Here is a 22,421-nt window from a genome sequence, read left to right as displayed (position 1 = left end):
TATATTGATTTTATCGACAAATTTTTTCTCATGCATTTTAGGTTATGTTTATAAGCTGTCACTTTTTAATTATCGAATTGCACATTGTCTTTGATTTTCTTTTTTTTCATATTCAAATTAAATAGTGCAATGGTCTCCGCAATTGTACTATTACCAAAATATCTGAAAAAAATTCGTTCAATTTTGAGTCGATTCTTTTCGGCCATGATTGATATAAATTGATTAAATTTTTTGCATCAAAAAATGAGACCGTTTCGTGTATCATTTCTAAAAATTATACACAAAACGATCTCTTTTTGATATAACTTATGTGCATCAAAACGTTGCAAAGATTTGATGCAATTTTTGGTCTCAATTTGAGACTTTTAGGAAAACTGTGATCAGTATGTTTAGAGTTGGTATTTAAATTTTTTATTTGTATTTATTTTTTATTTATTTTATAATTTTTTTATTTGTATATGTTGACAAAATTTGTAGACTCGGTCATTGAAGAAACGGGATTCATAATTATTATTTTATGCATAATCGGAATTTGTAGAATCGGTCAATGAAGAATCGAGATTCCTACTTTTAATTCTTATGCTTACTTGAAATTTGTAGAATCGGTAATTGAAGAATCGGGATTTAAAATTTTCATTTCTATATATTAACATAATTTGTAGAATCGGTCATTGAAGAAACGGGATTTTCGTGTTCCAGTTTGTTACTTTTTTTACTTTTACAATCAGATTTTGTAAGATCAGTCATTGAAGTGAAGAACGTTGTGTACGCTTTTTTTGTACAGTTGGTTGTGTAGAATCGGCTAATTGTAGGATTGGAAAAGGTTGAATTGACTCCCTGCCTTAACCTAATCCCAGACATTTCAAATTTCGACCCCGATCCCTTCATGTGGAGTGCCACACATGTATATCAGGCCATATCTCTCTAGTGTCATAGGTCCAAAAATGAAGTTTCTTGGATTAGGCCAAGATTTTCAGGAATTGTTGTCTGATTGGCTAAGACTTCAGACACTGACTATTTTTAAGTTTATTTAAAAACTTTGGGATGTGTAGTGGGTTTAATTTTTTTATTTTCGATGAACATCCACTTTTTCAGTCTTTTGTAATTTTTTTACTTTTATATGTGCAAAAATTTCATTTGAATGTTTTTTTTAGGTTTTTTAACCTACTTTATGATGATATTAAAAGTTTTTTTGAAAATATTTTAGTTTGAAAGCTGAGATTTTTTCTAAAAAAGTATGTAATTTCCAGGTAGTAGGGGAGCTTATGATGCTAAATGGGTATTTACTCGTTCGTCGTCAGAACGATGATATTTTGTAGTTTAGATGATAAGGAAAATGAAAGGTTCTATAAAGTTTTCCCTTTTAGTGGTGCGTTATGCCTATACAAATTTTCAAGAATGTAAAAAAATAATTAGGTACATGGAAATACTTGAGCGTGTTAGGTACAAGTGACGCAAGCTCGTAGCGAATTTTTGAAAATGCAAAAAAATCATTATCTTGAAATACTCAAGCATGTCAGATTTTTATACAGATGGTTTAGCTTCATGCTGCTGTCATGATAGTCTAAAATCTGACAATTATTTTGGGAAATATTGTTAATCTGACAGCTGTTTTGTGATAAGCTGTAATGGTGTCAAGACGATGGAGAGCAGTTTTGTGGGAGAGAGTCAGAAGTAAGTGAAATGGAAGGTGCGGCACGGAGTGGGGAATGCGTGTTGTGCTCCAGTTGGGCGCTCTACTTTCCATAAACGATTTTCATTAAGTTGCCTTTTGGTAATCGTCGGATTATATTTCATTCGTGATTCTTGTGTTATTTCCTTAGAATTAAAAAAAAATTAACTGCGCTCGAGAATGTCAAAACAACGTTTTTTTTGCAAATTTGTAACCCTCCCACTCACCTACGTTACGCTCAAATCGTCAGACTTTTTTAAATGTATATTTTTCAGCTAGTAATTAACCCACCTTAGGTCCATTCCACAATGGCTAAACGCAAAGTAAAAGCGCACGCAAAGTTTACGCACGCGTTGGTTTTAACGTTACTAATGTAACAACAGAACAGAAGTTTTTAAAAAATTAATAATTACATAACTATTAATTAAAAATTACTGTTAAAAAGTAATAGAATATGGTGAATTGAGTAAGTGTACTCTCTAAATTTGAATTAGTTAAAAATATCTAATTCAGTAGTAAAAAGTGAGTCACTGATTCAATTAGTAATGTTTCTACTAATCATTTAGTTAAAAATAACTAATTATTTAGGTTAATTAATTATTAGGTTATGTCAAAATAACTAGAATTTTAGTAGAAATTCTATTGACTAATTCAATTAGTAAAAATTTACTATTTTTTAGTTATTTTTAACTAATAATTAGTTATTTTTTTACTAATCATTAGTTAGTTTTTTGCTAATTATTAGTTATTTTTAACTAATTCAAATTTAGAGAGTAAGTTTAATTTTTTTAAAATTTCAATTATTTGTCTATAAACTGCAAAGGAATAAAGTACAACATGGAGAAAAAAAGTTAGCTGCTTCAGCTAAGATATAGCTTTCATAGCTAACCCTAATTGCTATTATATGGATAGCAATTACTTTTAGCTAATATAGCTAATAATTAGCTATTACAGCTAACATACTTAGCTGTGATAGTTACTTATTTGCTACCACAGCTAAGAAATTGCTATCCCTATAGCAGCTAATCCATTTTTCTCCGTGAAGTAATTAAATATTTTTTTACGAAATTGTTAATAGTACACTGAGAAAAAAGAAAAAACTATGGTGTAGCAGCGCATTTACTTGAGATGATCTTCCATCTTTTTGACTCTCAATGAGCAAATCTGAAATGTTATTGAAATTATATAATTTTTTTAATGTACAATAATAATGGAAGGTTTGACATAATATAATTGACAAAAATGTGTAAGCTTTGTTAAGTGATAAGAATAGGGCAAAAATGAAAGGGCCTAGGGGGATAAGTATGTTAAAATTGCCCCCGCACGTATCAGGCTTATATTTGCACCATGTATTGCTATTTATATGAGTATGAAATTCTGTAATTTTCAAGTCTCTATTTGCATTTTTTTGGGAGTTATGGAGGGGGAAAGAAAAATCAAAAAACTCAATTTTCTCAGAAACTTCTTGACCGATTTTAAAAAAATTTAAATATGTTATAAGTGACAGTAAAAGAAATTCAAAAAAAAATATCAAAATTTTTTTTCCAAAAATACTCAAAAAAACCGATTTTGAAATTTTCAAAAATTTTTTTTTTCATTTTTTTTCGAGGTACACCTCAAAATTTTTTTTAAAAGTGTTCGTCTAAACACCCCATTTAACATATATTTTTTTCAAATTTTTTGAAGAGGTACTTAGGGGCGAAAAAAATTAAAGTTTTCAAAAAACACATTTTACTCTTGAACTACTGGACTAGAAATAAAATTGGGTTATATTTGAGGTTATGTTGTAAATAAAAGTAATATCAACAAAAAAATTCAAAATTTTTTTTCAAAGAAAAGAATTTGAAATTTAAAAAAAAAAAATTTTTGTAAATTTTTCCAAGGTACACTTCAAAAACTTTTTTGACTATTTTTTAGAGCTTTTTACAACGCTTAATAATATACTTATTATAATTTGAATTATTATGTATATTATATACTAGCTGTCGCACCCGTCTTCGACGGTTATAATATTTAGATTTAATAAATTTTGAAATTTATAATTACATCCAACTATACGCGTTCTCCTGTATTAAAATATCTTTTTATAAATTTTTAATTATTATTTATTCAATTCAATTTAATTTTTTCACTGTTTTTAAGAAAATTAAAATAATTTAAAATTGTATTTAATTTTATAGTATTGAAAATAAAAATTATTTTAATCAATACAATTTAAATTAAAATTTTAAAAAACTTTAAAAATTATTTAAAGAATAAATTTTTAATAGAAAAATTTCTTTTAAAAATTTATTCTTCAAATAATTTTTAAAGTTTTTTAAAATTTTAATTTAAATTGTATAAATAAACTAAATAAACTGAAATATAATATAATAAATATAATAAAATTAAATTATTTTCATAATTACATCCAACTGTACGTGTTCTCCTTTATTAAAATATCTTTTTATAAATTTTTAATTATTATTTATTCAATTCAATTTAATTTTTTCACTGTTTTTAAGAAAATTAAAATAATTTAAAATTGTATTTAATTTTATAGTATTGAAAATAAAAATTATTTTAATCAATACAATTTAAATTAAAATTTTAAAAAACTTTAAAAATTATTTGAAGAATAAATTTTTAAATAAAATTTTTCTATTAAAAATTTATTCTTTAAATAATTTTTAAAGTTTTTTAAAATTTTAATTTAAATTGTATTGATTAAAATAATTTTTATTTTCAATACTATAAAATTAAATACAATTTTAAATTATTTTAATTTTATTAAAAGCAGTGAAAAAATTAAATTGAATTGAATAAATAATAATTAAAAATTTATAAAAAGATATTTTAATACAGGAGAACACGTACAGTTGGATGTAATTATGAAAATAATTTAATTTTATTATATTTATTATATTATATTTCAGTTTATTTAGTTTATTTAGTTTTATTATATTTAAAAATAATTTGTATCTATAATAATAATAATAATAATAATAATAATAATAATAATAATAATAATATTCAATAATAATAATAATAATTTAAATATAATAATTGCTAATTTCAAAGAGTAAAAAAGGAATTTTCGATTTTTTATTTTTACAATATCTGATTTCATATTCAGATTTGCAATTATTAATTTTAAAATTCTGATAAAATTCTTAAATTAAAATTCTTAAAATTTCTTGTTAAAAGCATACTTAATTGGTCACAAAATTTTAAATAAAGAACGTTTAGTAAAGAATTATCAAAAAATAAAAAATGTTAAATTTTTTGAAAGTGTCATATTTTTGTTTAAATTAATATTTTTCATTGGTGTGCAGCTAAGATTGCGTTTAATACCCAACAGACTAAAAACATTATTGTTTTACTTATAAAAAGTTGAACATAACGAATTCTTATATTACAATGTTATTAAAAAAATTGGAAATTCAAAAATTTGATTTAGACTTTTAAATTCACACTATTTACTTAATTTAATAAAAAAATTGATTGTATTTATGTGAAAAAATTAGGTACAAATAGTTTCAAATCAATCTGACAAAATTGCCGGTACAAAATATTGACGACAGACAGACAGATAGACAGACAGACAGAATTTTTATTTATGGCATATTTGTTATCTTTACTACTTAAAATGATAAACTATGCAAGAAAAAATTAATTTGGAGCAATGTACAGACAAAAGTCTGATTTTATTAATATAGATGTAAATGTAAAAAAATAAAAAAGATAAACTACTGTTTATCTCATAAGCACATGTAATACATGGTATTTCCGTATTGTAATCTCTTTTGGAGGTTGCATAATCATTTTAGATACTCTCAGTAGTTACAGTTTTAGCCATAGTGTTAATAAAATACGCTTACAACAGTTACAAAACTTTTCTTCACATAGGCGTTGCTTAGTGCAAAAGATATCAACGGCACAACGATTTCTTCAATCTATTATTTATTTCTATAATTGTATGGGAAGAGAACATTCATTGAGTTATTTAACGTGGATTTTTGGCTCAACCTATATGGTGCATCTGTAAATCCTTAATAATTACATTTTTGTCCATTTCAATTATCTTCAGTCGGTTGAAATATTTTAGTTTTATCTGTATAAGGTATTCGTATTGACTACATCAATAATAACTATTTACCCAAATCGTTTCTTGTATTGTGTTATTTTATTATTATAATTTAACATGTCTGCATCGAGCGTCTTAAACCTTAAATGTTCAGGTTGTGACGTATTTCAAAAAAAAAAGAAAGGAAAAAAGAAAATCATAAAAACAGAAATTGAAACCACGACTTACTCTTCAGCTTTAAATCGAATAATATTAATCGATGACATTTTGTGTCAAACTTGTCGTCTTTCTATTTATAAAACAACAAGTACCGAAATAAATTCTGCTTCACATTCCAGTGCAGACAATTCAGATTCTGAGGATAAAGACTTTGAAATTAAATGTCGAAGAATCGGTGCTGCTTCTGAGATCGAGACTATTGAAGTTCCCATGCAAAGAACTGTCTCTACTCATAAATATTGCTGTGTCTGTTCAAAGTCTGATGATCTGACTTTGATTCCAGAGAAAACTAGAATTTCGGCATACATTAAGAGGAAAATATACATTCCTGTTGGAAATAGATGTTGTCGTTCTCATTTAATTAAAGATAAAATGTTTGAAGAAGATCTTTGTCGTTTGAGAGTACACTCTAACAAAGCAAGACTTACAGAAGAAGAGTTTTCTAAGTTAATGCAAAATCTAACAGTCAATTGCAACTCTTTGTTATTAGCTGAAGTTGACAATTGCACTTTAACAGAAACACAAATAGAAGTTTTTACAGGACTAAATTCAAAAGAATTAAACACTTTAATGGAAATGTTAACTTCTTTACGAAACACCGAATCTCGATCTGTGCTCCAAGCACTTATGATTTTCTTATTTAAACTCAGGACCGGAAATTCTAACAAAATGATAGCTTCCATTTTTAAATTAAAAAACCAACACGATGTTTCAGATTATTGCTCTTCTGTAATGAAGTCATTCAAAAATGACGTTTTACCTACTCGATTTGGCATTCAGTCTGTTAATAGAGATGATCTAATTCAGAATCACACCACTGAATTAGCTAAAAAATTGTACAATGTTAGTGATAAATTGTTTCACATTCACGATGGTACATACGCTAGACATCAGAAGAGCACAAATAATGAATACCAGCGAAAGTCATTTTCTGGTCAGAAGAAAGTCCCTTTGTGCAAACCATTTACTATATGCACTACAGATGGTTTTGTGGTTGATATGCTTGGGCCATATTTAGCAAACCAAAATGATGCGTCAATTTTAGAAGACGTAATGAAGGATCAAAATGGTTTGCGTAAAATCTTGGAAGAAGGCGATATTTTTGTTCTCGACCGTGGTTTCCGCGACGTTAAAGCTACATTGGAAGCAGATAATTTTAGAGTTCTAATGCCAGCTTTAAAGGGTAAAAGAAAGCAGTTATCCACAGAAGAATCTAATGATTCGCGTTTTGTCACAAAAATTCGCTGGGCTGTTGAATCAGAGCATGGCATTATTAAACAAAAATATCGACTTTTGGATCATAAAATTGATAATAAATTGTTACCAAAAATCGGGAGTTATTTTAAAATTGCAGCATTTCTGAATAACACGTTTGGGAAAAGGTTCCAGTCTGATGTTCGTATTTGTAATGAAGTTTTGCAAAGAATGCACACCCAAAAAAATAAAGAAAATACTCTTGCGAAAGAGGTAGAGTATAAGGGCTTCAATCAGCCCTTTTCTGGGCTACATAAATCGAATTCTTCAGACCCACTCATTCCAATCAGCCCTTTTCAGGGCTACATAAATCAAATTCTTCAAACCCACTCATTTCAATCAGCCCTTTTCAGGTCTACTTAAATCGAATTCTTTGGACCCACTCATTCCAATCAGCCCTTTCAGGGCTACATAAATCAAATTCTTCAAACCCACTCATTTCAATCATCCCTTTTCAGGGCTACTTAAATCGAATTCTTCAGACCCACTAATTCCAATCAGCCCTTTTCAGGGCTACATAAATCAAATTCTTCAAACCCACTCATTCCAATCAGCCCTTTTCAGGGCTACTTAAATCGAATTCTTCGGACCCACTCATTCCAATCAGCTTACGAGAAGCATCTTTAGTTCAGTCTTTTTATGCTCAAATGCTCAAATATAACCCAATTTTATTTCTAGTCCAGTAGTTCAAGAGTAAAATGTGTTTTTTGAAAACTTAAATTTTTTTCGCCCCTAAGTACCTCTTCAAAAAATTTGAAAAAAATATATGTTAAATGGGGTGTTTAGACGAACACTTTTAAAAAAAATTTTGAGGTTAAAAAAAATGAAAAAAAAAATTTTTGAAAATTTCAAAATCGGTTTTTTTGAGTATTTTTGGAAAAAAAATTTTGATATTTTTTTTTTTGAATTTCTTTTACTGTCACTTATAACATATTTAAATTTTTTTAAAATCGGTCAAGAAGTTTCTGAGAAAATTGAGTTTTTTGATTTTTCTTTCCCCCTCTATAACTCCCAAAAAAATGCAAATAGAGACTTGAAAAAAAATGAAAAAAAAAATTTTTGAAAATTTCAAAATCGGTTTTTTTTGAGTATTTTTGGAAAAAAAATTTTGATATTTTTTTTTTGAATTTCTTTTACTGTCACTTATAACATATTTAAATTTTTTTAAAATCGGTCAAGAAGTTTCTGAGAAAATTGAGTTTTTTGATTTTTCTTTCCCCCTCTATAACTCCCAAAAAAATGCAAATAGAGACTTGAAAATTACAGAACTTCATACTCATATAAATAGCAATACATGGTGCAAATATAAGCCTGATACGTGCGGGGGCAATTTTAACATACTTATCCCCATATGCCCTTTCTAGATAGTAGTACCTACTATATGTACTACGGTTTATTAAAAAAATTTATTATAATTTTATAAAGTATGGAATGGAAAAAGTATATTTTAGATATTTCCTAATTTTTATTTCATAGACTTTATATTTAAAGAAATTTGTGTTTAAAATGAATTTTAAATAATTTAAATTTTAATACGACGACTTCAATTTTTTTATTCATACATTATCCAGTTTTTAATATCAAAATTTTTATTTTATTAATTCTTTATTTGTTTAAAATTTTATTGGCAGCAATTGACAGTTTTATGAATTATGATATTGAAATACAAAATTTTGTTTGTCTTAACTATTATTTTTTGTAAATTAATATTCCGTAGAATATTAATAATGATATTCTGACCACGAAATTCTATTATTAAGTAAAAATGGAAAAAATTAAACACCTGATATATCTTCATAATAAGGCCAATTTGAAGAAATTTCTTGTGCTGCTGAACCCGATGGGATATATTTTCGGATTTTCTTCTGTTCCTCTGAAAATTTTTGTCTCATATAGGACCATTTTTATATGGTATTAATTTTAGCATAGTAATATATGGAATCTGTTACATAAAAGTTATTGAAGTTAAATTACCTGAAGTCTCTTTCTCCAGCGTCACATACATTTCGGAAGCAATAATCTCCCACAGTTTCTTTTTTTAAATTATATTCTTATAATCATTCCTTGATTTGTCATAGAGTGCTTGGTGTCTTGATACTAATTGTATCAAAATAGTAGTCTCATTTATATTCTCCATTGGGCTGAGAAAAGAATAACTTTAAATTAATACCTTGTTATTTACTGAATCAACTTTTTAAAATTTTTAATGTCCCGAAAAAATAGTCAAATTAGCAGAATTAAAAATTATTTAATTAAAAATCAAAATTTAATAGATATAACTTTTTGATACTTTCTTGAATTAAAGTCTTTTCAAAATTATTTAATAATTGAAACGAATGATGGCTTATTCTTCTCTGAAGAAGATTCTCTTCAACTTGCCGAGCCAATTTATGCAATATATAATTTGTAAAATAATTAACTTCTTCGAAAGTTAATTTTTTTAAAATTATTTAAAGAGAACATTCTTTAACTAATATCTTTTAAATTAAATAATTTTGAAATGAAAAGCTGTACTGCTTATTTAATAAGTTCAATGCTTAAAAAAGCTTTGACTCATTTAATGTATAAAAGAAATACCTAAGGTTCTCTGAAAATTATTTGTAATTAAATCATTTTTGATAATAATCTTTGATTATTATTTTGATTTCATGCTTTTCTTGTAGTTGTTGCAGAAAGAATTTTTTTTGCAGAGGTTGCACAAAGTACTTTCTTCACCATGAGCGAAAATTAGCATTTTCTGACGTGTGATATTGGATTATTTGCAATTTTCCGGCACAAAAATAAACAGCGTCAGAGTTTTGTTTACATATTGACTTTCATAAATTTTTTTATTAATTTAGTTTTTCACAAAAATTAGAAATTTTCAAAACAAATTGTACATCTAAAAGTTTTTTCTTATTTTTAAACTAGAATTCAAGAGGAACAACGTAATTACACTACTGGCTTATTAAGTGCCATATTTAAACATTTGTAAATAAATTTTATTAATTACTTACCACTAAATAAAAACTAATGAAACTAAGCCACGTACTAACTCTTTGCCGGTGAATAATTAAATCGTTGAATGTGTAAATATGTACATCGCAAACTTTTTTAATTTTACACTCCTTGGCGATACCGCCTCTCCTTTTTGCGGCTGAAATACAAAGGTCTACATCTTCATACCCTGATGCTTCCCCCACTCTATGTGAACTTCGGAACTTATGTATATCAATGCCGACATTGATTGTAATCAAAATTTTGTTGATACTTGTTTAGTGCAGTTGTTAATATCAATTCAATAAAATGAAAAGAAAATCTGTAACTAGAAATAATAATTATTTTAACAATGAATTAATTAAAATCGCAAAATTAAATCCTTCTATTTATGATAAAAAATCAAGTGTAGATGATAAAACCAAGAACAAACTCTGGTCTGAGATTGATCAGAAGCTAAGCGAAAGAGGAATCGACACAGAGAGTAAGTATATAATTTTCGTATAATTTTTATAAACAATAGTTTACCTATATTATTCAATAAAATTTTTCCTAAAAAAATTCCTAAAGTTTTACCCTAATAACACAAGATATCTTAGAAAATATATTGATAATATTCCGCAGATATCCTAGGGATGTCCTATGGATATCAAAAGGATCTCTTATGGATATCCAAAAAATCGGCAGTTTGGATATCCAAAGGATATCTGAGGATATTCACAGGATATCTTCTGGATATCTCTATAGACTTTCATAAATGTCCTCCAGATATCCCATAGATATCGTCAGGATATCCCACAGATATCATCAGGATATCCCATAGATATCGTCAGGATATCCCACAGATATTTTCAAGATATTCTCAGTATATCTTCTGGATGTCAAGAAGATATTCTCAGGATACTGTTTTTAAAGTCATTATGAGACTACGAGTGAGAATATTCTGTGAATTAAATTTTATATAAATAAAATAAAATGCAACTTGTTTTTCGAGAAAGTTGTTTAATTTGAAAAATTATTAACTAATTTTTTTCTCATTAGTGATTCATTCCTATATTCATATGCTTAATATTGTCAGAAAATAAATTGGCTTTAAACAATATAAATTTTTCCCCGCAAATAACGAATAACTATTAATATTAGTTATACATTAAGTGCATGAGTTTATTTAAAAACTTTGAAAAATGCGTTTCAAATCTTCATTTAAAATAAATTAGAAGCTCATAAGATTTTTGATTTTATTATATTATTATGCATTATATTAGCTTAACAATTTTAACCTTTAAAAATATATGTTGAGATATTAAATATCCCGTGAATATCCTAAGAATATCCCACGGACATCCTGAGGATATCCCATGGATATCCTGCGATATAATATCCAATAGATATTTTGTGGATGTCTTAGGGATATCCTGTGGATATCCTATGGATGTCCTGTTGATGTCCCACAGACCGGCGGTTTGGATATCCCAAGATATCCTGTGGACCATCCTAGGATATCGACCATTGATATCCTTTTGTTATGAGGGTAGTAATGTTAAAAAATAATATGCCTAATAAATAAAATTTACATTGTTTATATATTACAGTCAAAACTAAGAAAAATACATTTTAAAGACCGTGAATTCTTTTTTCTTAAATATTTGAATTGACGTTTGTTTATTCGAGCTTGCATTATAAATGAATAAAATAAATGCTTGGAAGTCTAAAAAAACCGATTTGGAATAAGAAATATATAATTTAAAAAAAATAAATGAAAGCGAAGTGTGACAGATTCACCGACGATTTTATCAAGTGAGTAGTGTTCATATGATAAATTTACCATATGAGTATACTCACATGGTAAAATTGTCGGTAAATCTTTCACATTTCACTTTTTTTTCTTTTTAAAAAATTATATATTTCTTATTCCAAATCGGCTTTTAGACTTCCAAGCATTTATTTTATTCATTTATAATGCAAGCTCGAATAAACAAACGTCAATTCAAATGTTTAAGAGAAAAGAATTCATGGTAAGAAAAAAATAATTCACCGTAACGTTTCAATTCGGTTTTTTCGCCAAACCGAATTCAGCTTAAGTTACCACCAATTCTTTTCGCTTACTCCTAATTCTGTTTTTTTACTGGGTATTTAATTTAATTTAATTGTATTTGAATCAATAATTTCTGTATTTGAAACAAATACCGTTTACTTAACTCAAATAATATTTATTAAATCCAAAAAAATATTTACTGGATAATAGTCAAGTAATACTTTTTATTCAATGTTTACAAGCAATAGCTCAGTTATTCTTCTGTGAACGGTTCTCTGTAATTTTTTTTTCTTAAGAATATTTTGTTGAAAAATTATTTATAAAATGATATTTTTCTTTTCTATATTTCTTAAACAAAATATATTTTTAACAAAAAGTGATAAACAGAAGTGACGCTAATCTAGTAAGAGCAAAAGGACCTATTGCTTATAAAAATACAATAAAAATTATGATTATTAAATAACTTGTTTGAAAAGAATGTTAAATAATTTTTTTAAATTTTGGTAAAATAAGTTTTCAAAAATAATTAAGTTTGTTCAGTTTGTGCAGACACAGAATAAGTCTATTTTTGTATACATAGAAGATGTCACTTGATCATAGAAAATTGGTTTAAATTTAAATGATATTGATAAATAATTACGTAATCTATGTGACATATGTTTTACATTGTGCAGCGAGATTTAAGTTTCTGCACAAACTGACTCAATTCAAGTATTTGTCAATTATTTGTCAATAAAATTAATTTTTCTGAAATTATTTTCAATTATTTTACAGTTCGACGCCTCCCGTTCATATAATGCTTATTGAAACTGCAATGCAATATAAGTCTTATTGAAAGTTCAGTGCTATACAATTCTTATTCAAGTTTCCGTGCAATACAATTCTTATTTAAATTTCCGTGCTATATAATTCCTATTCAAAATTGCGAACAATATAATTCTTATTTAATATTAAATGTAAAATATTTTTTGGTTAACAGAATGATATGCTCAAAATAGTTTGAGATATATTTAAAAAGTAAATTAGATATGAAACGCGTTTCATTCATGCATACTATCAATTATGGGACCGTTCACAAATTACGTAACGTTTTTCTGAGGAAATTTTAACCCCCCCCCCAACCACATGTAACACACTGTTACATATTTACTTTAGCGCCATTTTTTTGCTAATCGTAACAAATAACTTGACCCCCCCTTCCCTTTAAAATGTTACGTAATTTGTGAACGCTCCTTATGTAATAGACTATTTACATTTTTCAGAAGGAAAATTTGTACCCCTTAGCAGATTTCTGCTACAAATTCTGGGATTCTCATTATGATTCTGACAATTAACAATTAAAAATTTAACGTGCTAGAACTAATCACATAAATGGATATTACAACACAAATATTTCATTCTGAAGGAAACTAACTACATTCCGGAAAATTTTTGTGCTACTGATTTTAAACTGAGGGACAAATTTAAAAATTCCCTATTGGGAGCAAATGTTGCAATAACTAAAAGTCATTTGCATGAGAATGGTACTTGTTTATTTTTTTTTGAATTTTTATTTTTATTGATAATAACAATAATAATAAATATTTTGCTAATAACAACAAAATTATTATTTATTGGAAATTATTGTTTATGTTATTAATAACAAAATGTTTTTTAAATAAGTTCCTGAAATTAAATGAACATGAACAATAGGTAAAAGAATAAAAAATATTAGGACCAAAAATAGAAAAAACAACATATCTTTAAAATTCAATAATCAGATTTAACAGTAATCACAGTAATTAAATTAGAAATAATTTTTCCTAATTCGAGCTACTTTTCCTGACTACTCGCATTATGAGTGTTTACTTTTTCTTGAAATGAATCTTTTGCATAACGTAACATTTTAAAGGGGAGGGGGGTCAAGTTATCTGTTATGATCAGCAAAAAAATGTCGCTAAAGTACATATGTAACAGTGTGTTACATGGGGTTTGTGGGGGGTTTAAAATTTCCCCAGAAAAACGTTACGTAATTTGTGAACGGTCCCATAATTGATAATACGCATGAATGAAACGCGTTTTATATCTAATTTACTTTTTAAATATATCTCAAACTATTTTGAGCATATCATTCTGTTAACCAAAAAATATTTTACATTTAATATTAAATAAGAATTATATTGTTCGCAATTTTGAATAGGAATTATATAGCACGGAAATTTAAATAAGAATTGTATTGCACGGAAACTTGAATAAGAATTGTATAGCACTGAACTTTCAATAAGTCTTATATGGCACGAAAATTTGAATAAGACTTATAATTACTATAATTTAATTTAAAACTTATTTATTGCTTCAATTATTATTTAATTATTCCATAACATTTGAATTTTTTTTATTTTTTATTTCATAACAACAAAATTTTAAGTACAAACAAAAAATTTTAAATAAATTTTCAATTATCAAGTTTGCAAAAGATTTAAAATTTTAAAACACCGTGAGATTTCCAAGTTCTCTGTACCATTTTTTTAAATATCCTGACTATATATAAAATTTTGAAAATAAATTTTTAACTTTGTTAAAATAAATACTTTATAAAACCAAATCATTGAAATTAACAATAAAGCATGCTTTTATTAATTAACAAATTTATTCTTCAAATAACTGCAATTTTTAGTAAGAAAGAAAAAGCAATGCAAAGTTGGTAATTTGAAATTTACAGACGAAATCTAATAAAGAAAATTAATTTTTGGTATAAGATTTTATATTTCCTGACTAAACTTACGAGTTTAGTGTAAGTTTTTTCTAATTGAGAAAAAAGTTTCACGACAATTTTTTATTTCCGGAAACTTAGCAATCTTATTTTTAATATTTTAATTTAAATTGTTTTATTAAACTAAAATGTTTTCAATAATTCAAAATAAAAATATTTCATGAAATTTTAATAATTAAAAGTTTCGTTTTCAAATTCATATTATGATTTCAAGTCAAGGTAAAAGATAAATTTAAGGCAAATTTTAGGTATTTTTGTGGTTTGCAGGACTTACTAGAGTTGTTAAATTTTTTATAGTAAATATTTATAGAAAGAAGTTCAAGAAAAATTTTAAATTTTATTTTAATTAATTTTAAATAATTTTTATTCCACAGCAAATTGTATTTTCAAATAATTTTTCCTATAAATTGTACAAATGGATAATACTTACTTTAAAGTAACAACATGGCGAATTCTTGTAGACAATGGCTGTCTCCAACTACGCTTTTCCAACCGATCTCTTACCAAATCGTGCAATTCTTCAAATTGCTGGACACTCATCCGCACCATTTTTTAAAACTTTCATGGTCCTGCATTAAAAAGTTCTCAAAAACATCATCGTAGGCCCCAAACATTTCCCTCACTTGATCTCGAATGTGATGTGTCGTGACGCCTGTCTGTTCGTTAGTGTATTTAAGATACTTTGAAAAAGTTCTGTTAACATAACCAAAATTTTAATTTTTTTATTTTACGTTTATATGTATTTTATATGTAAACGGGCTCACAAAATAAAATGGAAAAAAACTAAAAAAAATTTTTTCTTAATTTTCATTGAAATTTTAATCATAAATCGTCGAATCTTTGACAAATATTAACGAATTTCAATAAAACTTATTATACTTACTTATTATAGTCCATAGAAGACGATAATATAATAAAAATTTAAAAAATTATTAATTTATTAACAATTTTCAATTATTAATAATAACATGTCAATAATAACGTTTCCTCACCTTCGCCGTCAAAAAGTCTGTGGGGAACTTTAAAATTGAAAGAACTTCCAGTGAGACAGTTGTTCATTATTATATAATGAAGTTTCTCAGAAATTCCCAAATCGATTTATTCTCAACTTTTCAAAATATAAGAGTTTTTGGAAAAAGCGCGTGGCGAGTTAGCGAGTTGACGTGTGGAGAAGTTCGTCTGCTAGTATAATAGGCAATAGTGTTCTGTATTACAATATTATTTAGGAATATTAGTATAAAAATTAGTTTCATTTTGTAACAAATAATTTAATAATTCAAGTTTAAGTACATAATAAGTACATACATTCAAAAACATTTTTATTTTATTTTTATTATAAAATTTTGTAATAATATTTTAGAAATATTTTAAACATTTTAATAAGAAAATATAATTTGAATATTACTTTTACAATAATAGTTTTTTATCAGTCTTTCAACATAAATTTCAATTTTATTAATCTTTTGTTTATAACTTATTTAATTTTTTTTGTGGACTGTTTCTGTTTACCTGTATTATTATTTTTTTCTGTTCGTTCCGTTAGTCAATAATACAATTTAATTTCGATAGACCATCATTTTACAACATATTATACTTAAGTCGTCTTCGCTTCACATTCAACAAGCCATCACGATACAAGAACCAGCCTCGATAGATCGCAGACCAGAAGGATCACGACTTTACGCTTGATTCTCCGGTACATAATACTTCTTTAAATGAAATCGGTTGAAGGTTCCGCGAATTTGAGGCGATTCAGATACATCCACCAACACAAAAGCATTATTACCAACACATTTATCGATTTTGAATGGTCCTTCGTACAAATGAAAAAATTTATAAATCAATTTTTCCGACTTATCCGACAAATGTGTCAGCCTAGCCAAAACCAGATCACCGACTTCCAGTTCAATCGAATTCTTTTTCTTACCAGATTTGCTTCTTTGTTCAAATGCCCTTTTCAATCGCTCGTTTGCTAAATCAATTTGAAATTTCCTCTCACCAGGGCGAGGCTCAAGCAAGGGAAAAAGGCGATAAATTTTTTCATCAACAAAACGTCCGAAATGCAGCTTAAAAGGAACTTGCCCGGTACTCATGTGAAACGAATAATTTAAACAATCCTGAACGAACGACACGTGTCGGCCCCACGACGTATGCTTTTCCGCGCAATACGTTCTAAATAGGCGCCCAAATTCGCGCATCGTTCTCTCGGCCGGGTTCGATTGGGGATGCCTAACTGAAGAAAAGGAAACTTTTACCCCCTGGTCCTCCAGCAAGTTTGAGTCGTCGCCTTTCGAATAGCGTATAGCGTAACGAACTTTGAAAAAACATCCTGCAACATGAAAATATACTGAACCCCGGCAATCGACCTCGGCAAAGGACCATAAAAATCTACGGACACCAGCTCATTTGGCTTTTTGGCGTGTATAAATTCGTGTACCCCTTCCATTTTATAATTTAAATGTTTAGTTTTTTGACAGACATCGCAAGATCGCGTGAAATTTTTTACGTCGCGACGCATATATTTCCAATAAAAAAATTTAACTAAATAGCAATGCATTTTATAACTGCCCGCGTGACCCAGTTGATCATGAATCGATGAAAATAAAGACGGAATCAAATTGCTGGGGATTAACAATTTCCAATTCAGGTCGTTCTTTGATTTGTAGTATAGAATCTCAGATTCTGCATGAAAATTCATAGACGTTTCCTTTTGTATCACTAAGAAATTCCTTTCTCATTTCTAGCTTCGCAACGAGCTTCGTTTCTAACTCATCTTCCGTTACTGCATTTACACAGATTTTCCCAATTTCGCTAACAAGATAATTTTTATTATTACCCGAATTTTCCAAGGATTGTTCTTCGAAATTTCTGCTAAAGAAATCGGCAATCACATTTTCGGATCCCTTACAATGGTATATCTCGAAATCGTATTCCTGCGCAAACAGCACCCATCTCGTGATTCGGGCATTATGATATGGCGTATTTAACATAAACGTGATATCTTGAAATGCCACCCGATGCTCAGATGTCCAATTCCACCGATTCTTAGAAGAGAACAAATCTCGGAACGGGGCTACGTAATCCGCATGGTTATGTACAATTTTTTGGGAAAAACCACAAACGCCGAGAAATCCCTGAAGCTGTTCCCTATCAATTGGACATGGATAATCTCGTATTACTTCCAGTTTTTCGGGGTCAATCCGAACACCATCTTTGTCAATAATGACACCTAAAAACTTTACCGATTCACGAAAAAAGCGTGATTTTTTCAAACTTAAAGTGAATCCTAACTCAACTAATCGTTTGAACAATCGATCCAAAATTTCAATATGATCTTCAAAGGTTCGAGATCCTATAAAGAAATCATCAATATAACTTTTTACCCGTGACATTAGTTCGCTACCTAGGCCCATGCTAACAGACCGTATAAACCCCGCTCCGGCCGTTTTTAAACCGAAAGATACGCGCTTGAATTGATAGCAAGTACCGTTATGCAAAAATGCGGTATATTTCCGCGATTCAGGTGCCTATGGGATTTGCCAGTAGCCATTTACGAAATCCGTTGTTGACATATATTTCGTCCTTTCAATGTCCTGTAACGAATCATCCATTGGTATCGGCGATTCATGATCCGCGGATATGTTTTTATTTAAATTACGCGCGTCTAAACATACACGAACTGTGCCATCTTTCTTTTGAACGATACGTAAAGGGTTACGAAATCTTGCATCCGAGCGCTCAATTATACCTAAACCTTCATCCGAATGACCTTATCATTGGTGGACGGACGCAATATCGCAGGGACCGGATACGACTTATTTACATAAATTTTTTCCGAAAGTGGACGAATATGATGCTCGTAATTAGAAGTGCAACCCGGCAAATTCGAAAATACATCTCGATTTCTTAATAATAATTCGCGCACTTCCTCCATTTGTTTAGAATCTAATGTCTCTATATTTTTTATATACTCGTCAACTTCGCGTTCAAACAAATGTTCAATCTGATCACCCAACTTTTGAATGTTACGACATTCCGTTTGACCGCCTTCTAGAATATTTCTATGCAAGCTTCCCAGTCTCCGCAAATCCTCAGGATCTTCAAAATTATTTTTACCAAGCGCGACCTCTTGATTATTTACCTCTACTTGGAACAGTTCCGTGTCTATTGTATTCTGTCTAACCTCGTAATGTAAACCGCCTTGATTTTGCACCAACACACAAATACGTGCCTATTCAGCGGCACATTTTGCATAAAAAAAGCTTCATTTTTTGGTAACTCTATTCCTTTAAATTTAATAATATGCTTTTCAAAATCAATAATCATGCCAAATGTCGATTGTCAATCCGCACCCCCGATTAGTTTCGTAGACAGCCCCGGAAATACCAGGAAAGGGAAATTTATTTCCTGTTCTCCTACTTACATTGTCAGTTGGACTTGCTTCCTAATCGTGGTCGTCTTTCTACTCACGACTCCATACACCGCTATGTTACTGACAGGCAATTCGATTAATTTTCTATCCTTGTTTAATTCGACATAAAAACCTTCCGATATGTACGTTATTTCACTTCCAGAATCGATTAACATCTCATATTCAAAATTATCGATATTTACTATTAGTCTCGGGCTAACAACACGTGATACTCTATTTTCATCTTTCTCTTTACCTAACGGATGAAAATCCCAGCATAAGGTTTCTACAAATTCAGATTCTGGCGATCGTTGAATTGCTCGAATATTTGATCTGGCGTTAATTCCACTATCACGATTGTCCGTGCTTATATTATTAGCACTACGATCCCCCTCACGTGAAATTTCGCGTTGCGATTCACGGTTGTTTTCCGCTTGCGCGCTACTTGTGTCACTACCCTGTCGTGAATTATTGCGTTCGCGCCAATTTACATTTTTCCGATTATTTTGCGATCCTTCCGCGGTTTCCTGTTGACCTTCCGTCTGTGATGCACCCCTATAATTAGCGTGATAATTTTTTCCCGAATTATATGTATGATGCCATTTACGATCCGTGATTCCCGAATTTGAAAGATCTAAGCGCGCGAACGCCTGTAATATTCTCTCTCAATCAGCATAATCGATCGTTGCTAATATGTCACGAACACGTTGCGGAAATCGATTCCCGACCCAGTAGAAAATTCCGACCTCGTTTACGACGTCGTATTCTAAGTAGCTTGCGACGTAGTAAACGACGTAGTAAACGACGTAGAAAACGACATAGTAAACGACGTCGTAAATGAAAGCGGAATTTGGGATAGCAAACTACGTCGTTTACTACGTCGTTTACGATGTCGTTTACTACGTCGTTTACGATGTTGCAAAAATTAACTATAATAATCTTTGAATTCATTCCTTCATTCCGTCCATTCATTCATTCCGTCCGGACCCCTGCTGGGTTTTCGGTGACAGAGAAAAGAACAAGTTATGGAGAGAGAAAGATATATCTTTATTTTGCAAATGAGGGTTCACTTGACCTGCAATCTTTTAAAGAGGATTAATTAATAACTCTGAGGACCCAGGTAATAATTTCTTTCTGTCTTTATCACGTGAAAAAAAAACTATAAAGAAAGTCTAAAACTAAATAGGTAACGCATACCTTTCTTTCTTACACCAAGGAATATAACATAAGTACTTCTTCGTTTAACATTGCGTTTCTCTATCTAGACAATTCAAAATGGCATAAGAATATCTTCGTCTAAAATCTTAATATTTTTCCTTTTTGTTTTGAAAATAAAAATAAATATATATATATATATATATATATATATATATATATATATATGTGCATACCTTTATTAGAGTCCCTGAAAATTTTAATAAAAAAATTTAAAAATTATTACCTAAGTTCTCAGAGTTAATCCTTATCAACAAAGGTTCTATTATCTAAGGGTATTTTTCCATGTAATAAATGGGAGAAAAGAAATTATTACTTGGGTCCTCAGAGTTAATTCTCATTGATTATTTAACAAAGGTTCTATTGTCCAAGGGTTGCTTTTTTGTGGTAATTAATCCGGGGTTTTAATACAAGTGTATATATATGTATATATGGTATCTGTAATGAAGTACTGATTAATCATATAAGAGTGTCCTTTTGCACTTATTGGCTGATCAGTAGTTACTCATTCATAGTTCTCTCATTCTATTGGATATTGGTAGTTGTATTGGATAAAAGGCAAAATTTGTTATATTGAATTAAAGGCAAAATTGGTTATATTTAATAAATGGCAAAATTTGTTATATTGGAGAGAGTGAGCGAGAGGATTAAAGATATTTAGATTTTCATGAATCAAAAATAAAATTAAACGAAGTATACTATGGCCAACATAAAAGAGTATGTTATTTTGAGTGATGAAGATTTAAAAATTGTTAAAAATAGAAATAAATTGTTAAATGACATACATATGTACAAATTTGAAGATTTATTAAGAAAAGATTCCAATTCTTTTTTCAATATGCAAAGTACTTATACTTTTATAGCCTTAATGAGGGGTGTTTAAATGTGCATCAAATGAAATATTTAATTAGATTGTTCCCTTTTAAACCAACAGTAGTTTTTGTAGTTGTTGATCAACAACCTTTTGGTAGTGTTGAGTGTGGAGTATATGCAATAGCATTTGCAACATCTATATTTTTTAACGTAATGTCAAACAGCGTAAATTATGAAACTGATAATAACAGAATGAGAAACCATTTAAAGTCAATGTTTGAAAATAATCGCTTAAATCATTTTCCGTCAATAAGAACGTCTCACAATAGGAATTCGATAATAGAGAATGATTGGAACCGTCTTTTCATAAATCGAGCTCAGGAACTTAAAAATAATATTTTGAACCCTTGTTCTGTTTTAATACTTTTCCCAGCAATAATATTAACAGAGTTCTATTAACACAATATTTAGAAATTAAACATTCTCTAAATGACACTAGTGAAGAGAAAATAATTCGTACAACTAATAATAATATGAACAAAATTTCACCACTTGAATATTCAGAAATGAAGTATTTTCTGAGTGAAGAAATTGATAAAAAGATAATTCTAGGAATTAAAGAAAAGGGAAGGCAACGCGCGAAGTTACATATGAACAGAAAATAATTAGACAAGAGAATGGTAGATTGAGAAAACGTAATCGTAATGAAACAGAAACAGAAATAAAAAAGAAAGAACGCAAAAAAAATTTGACTTGCAAAAAAAGAAATTATCTATAGAAACTAAAGATGAAAAGAAAATACACAAGGATAAAAATTTGGCATGTAGGGAAAGAAAAATATCAATGGAAACTCAAGATGAAAAGAAAGTGCGTCAAGAAAATAATTTGTCATGTAAGAAGAACAAATTTTCTACGGAAACGGAAGATGAAAAGAAAGTGCGTCAAGAAAAGAATTTGGCATGTGAAAACGATAACCGAAATAAAAAAGTGTAAGAGATGCAATAATGT

The 22,421-nt window shown here is 28.6% G+C and overlaps 1 protein-coding gene and 1 long non-coding RNA gene across 2 annotated transcripts in view; one reads left to right on the top strand and one right to left on the bottom strand.

Moving 5' to 3' along the window:
- LOC127288730 (beta-glucuronidase-like) overlaps positions 1–22,421 on the top strand; it is a 576,096-nt gene that overhangs the window by 429,882 nt on the left and 123,793 nt on the right. The window lies entirely within an intron of this gene.
- On the bottom strand, positions 8,846–10,442 carry LOC127288734 (uncharacterized). The gene is made up of 3 exons (XR_007844077.1): positions 10,208–10,442; positions 9,186–9,352; positions 8,846–9,084 (listed from the first exon to the last, which is right to left on the bottom strand). It is a non-coding gene; the product is annotated as an uncharacterized LOC127288734 (long non-coding RNA).

The sequence above is a fragment of the Leptopilina boulardi genome, unplaced genomic scaffold (assembly GCF_019393585.1).
Source record: "Leptopilina boulardi isolate dan_hultmark-lab unplaced genomic scaffold, ZJU_Lbou_2.1 LbouV2_393, whole genome shotgun sequence".
Lineage (NCBI taxonomy): Eukaryota > Metazoa > Arthropoda > Insecta > Hymenoptera > Figitidae > Leptopilina > Leptopilina boulardi.
The sequence above is the reverse complement of the archived record's forward strand: the minus strand, read 5'-3'. Positions and strand labels throughout refer to the sequence as shown.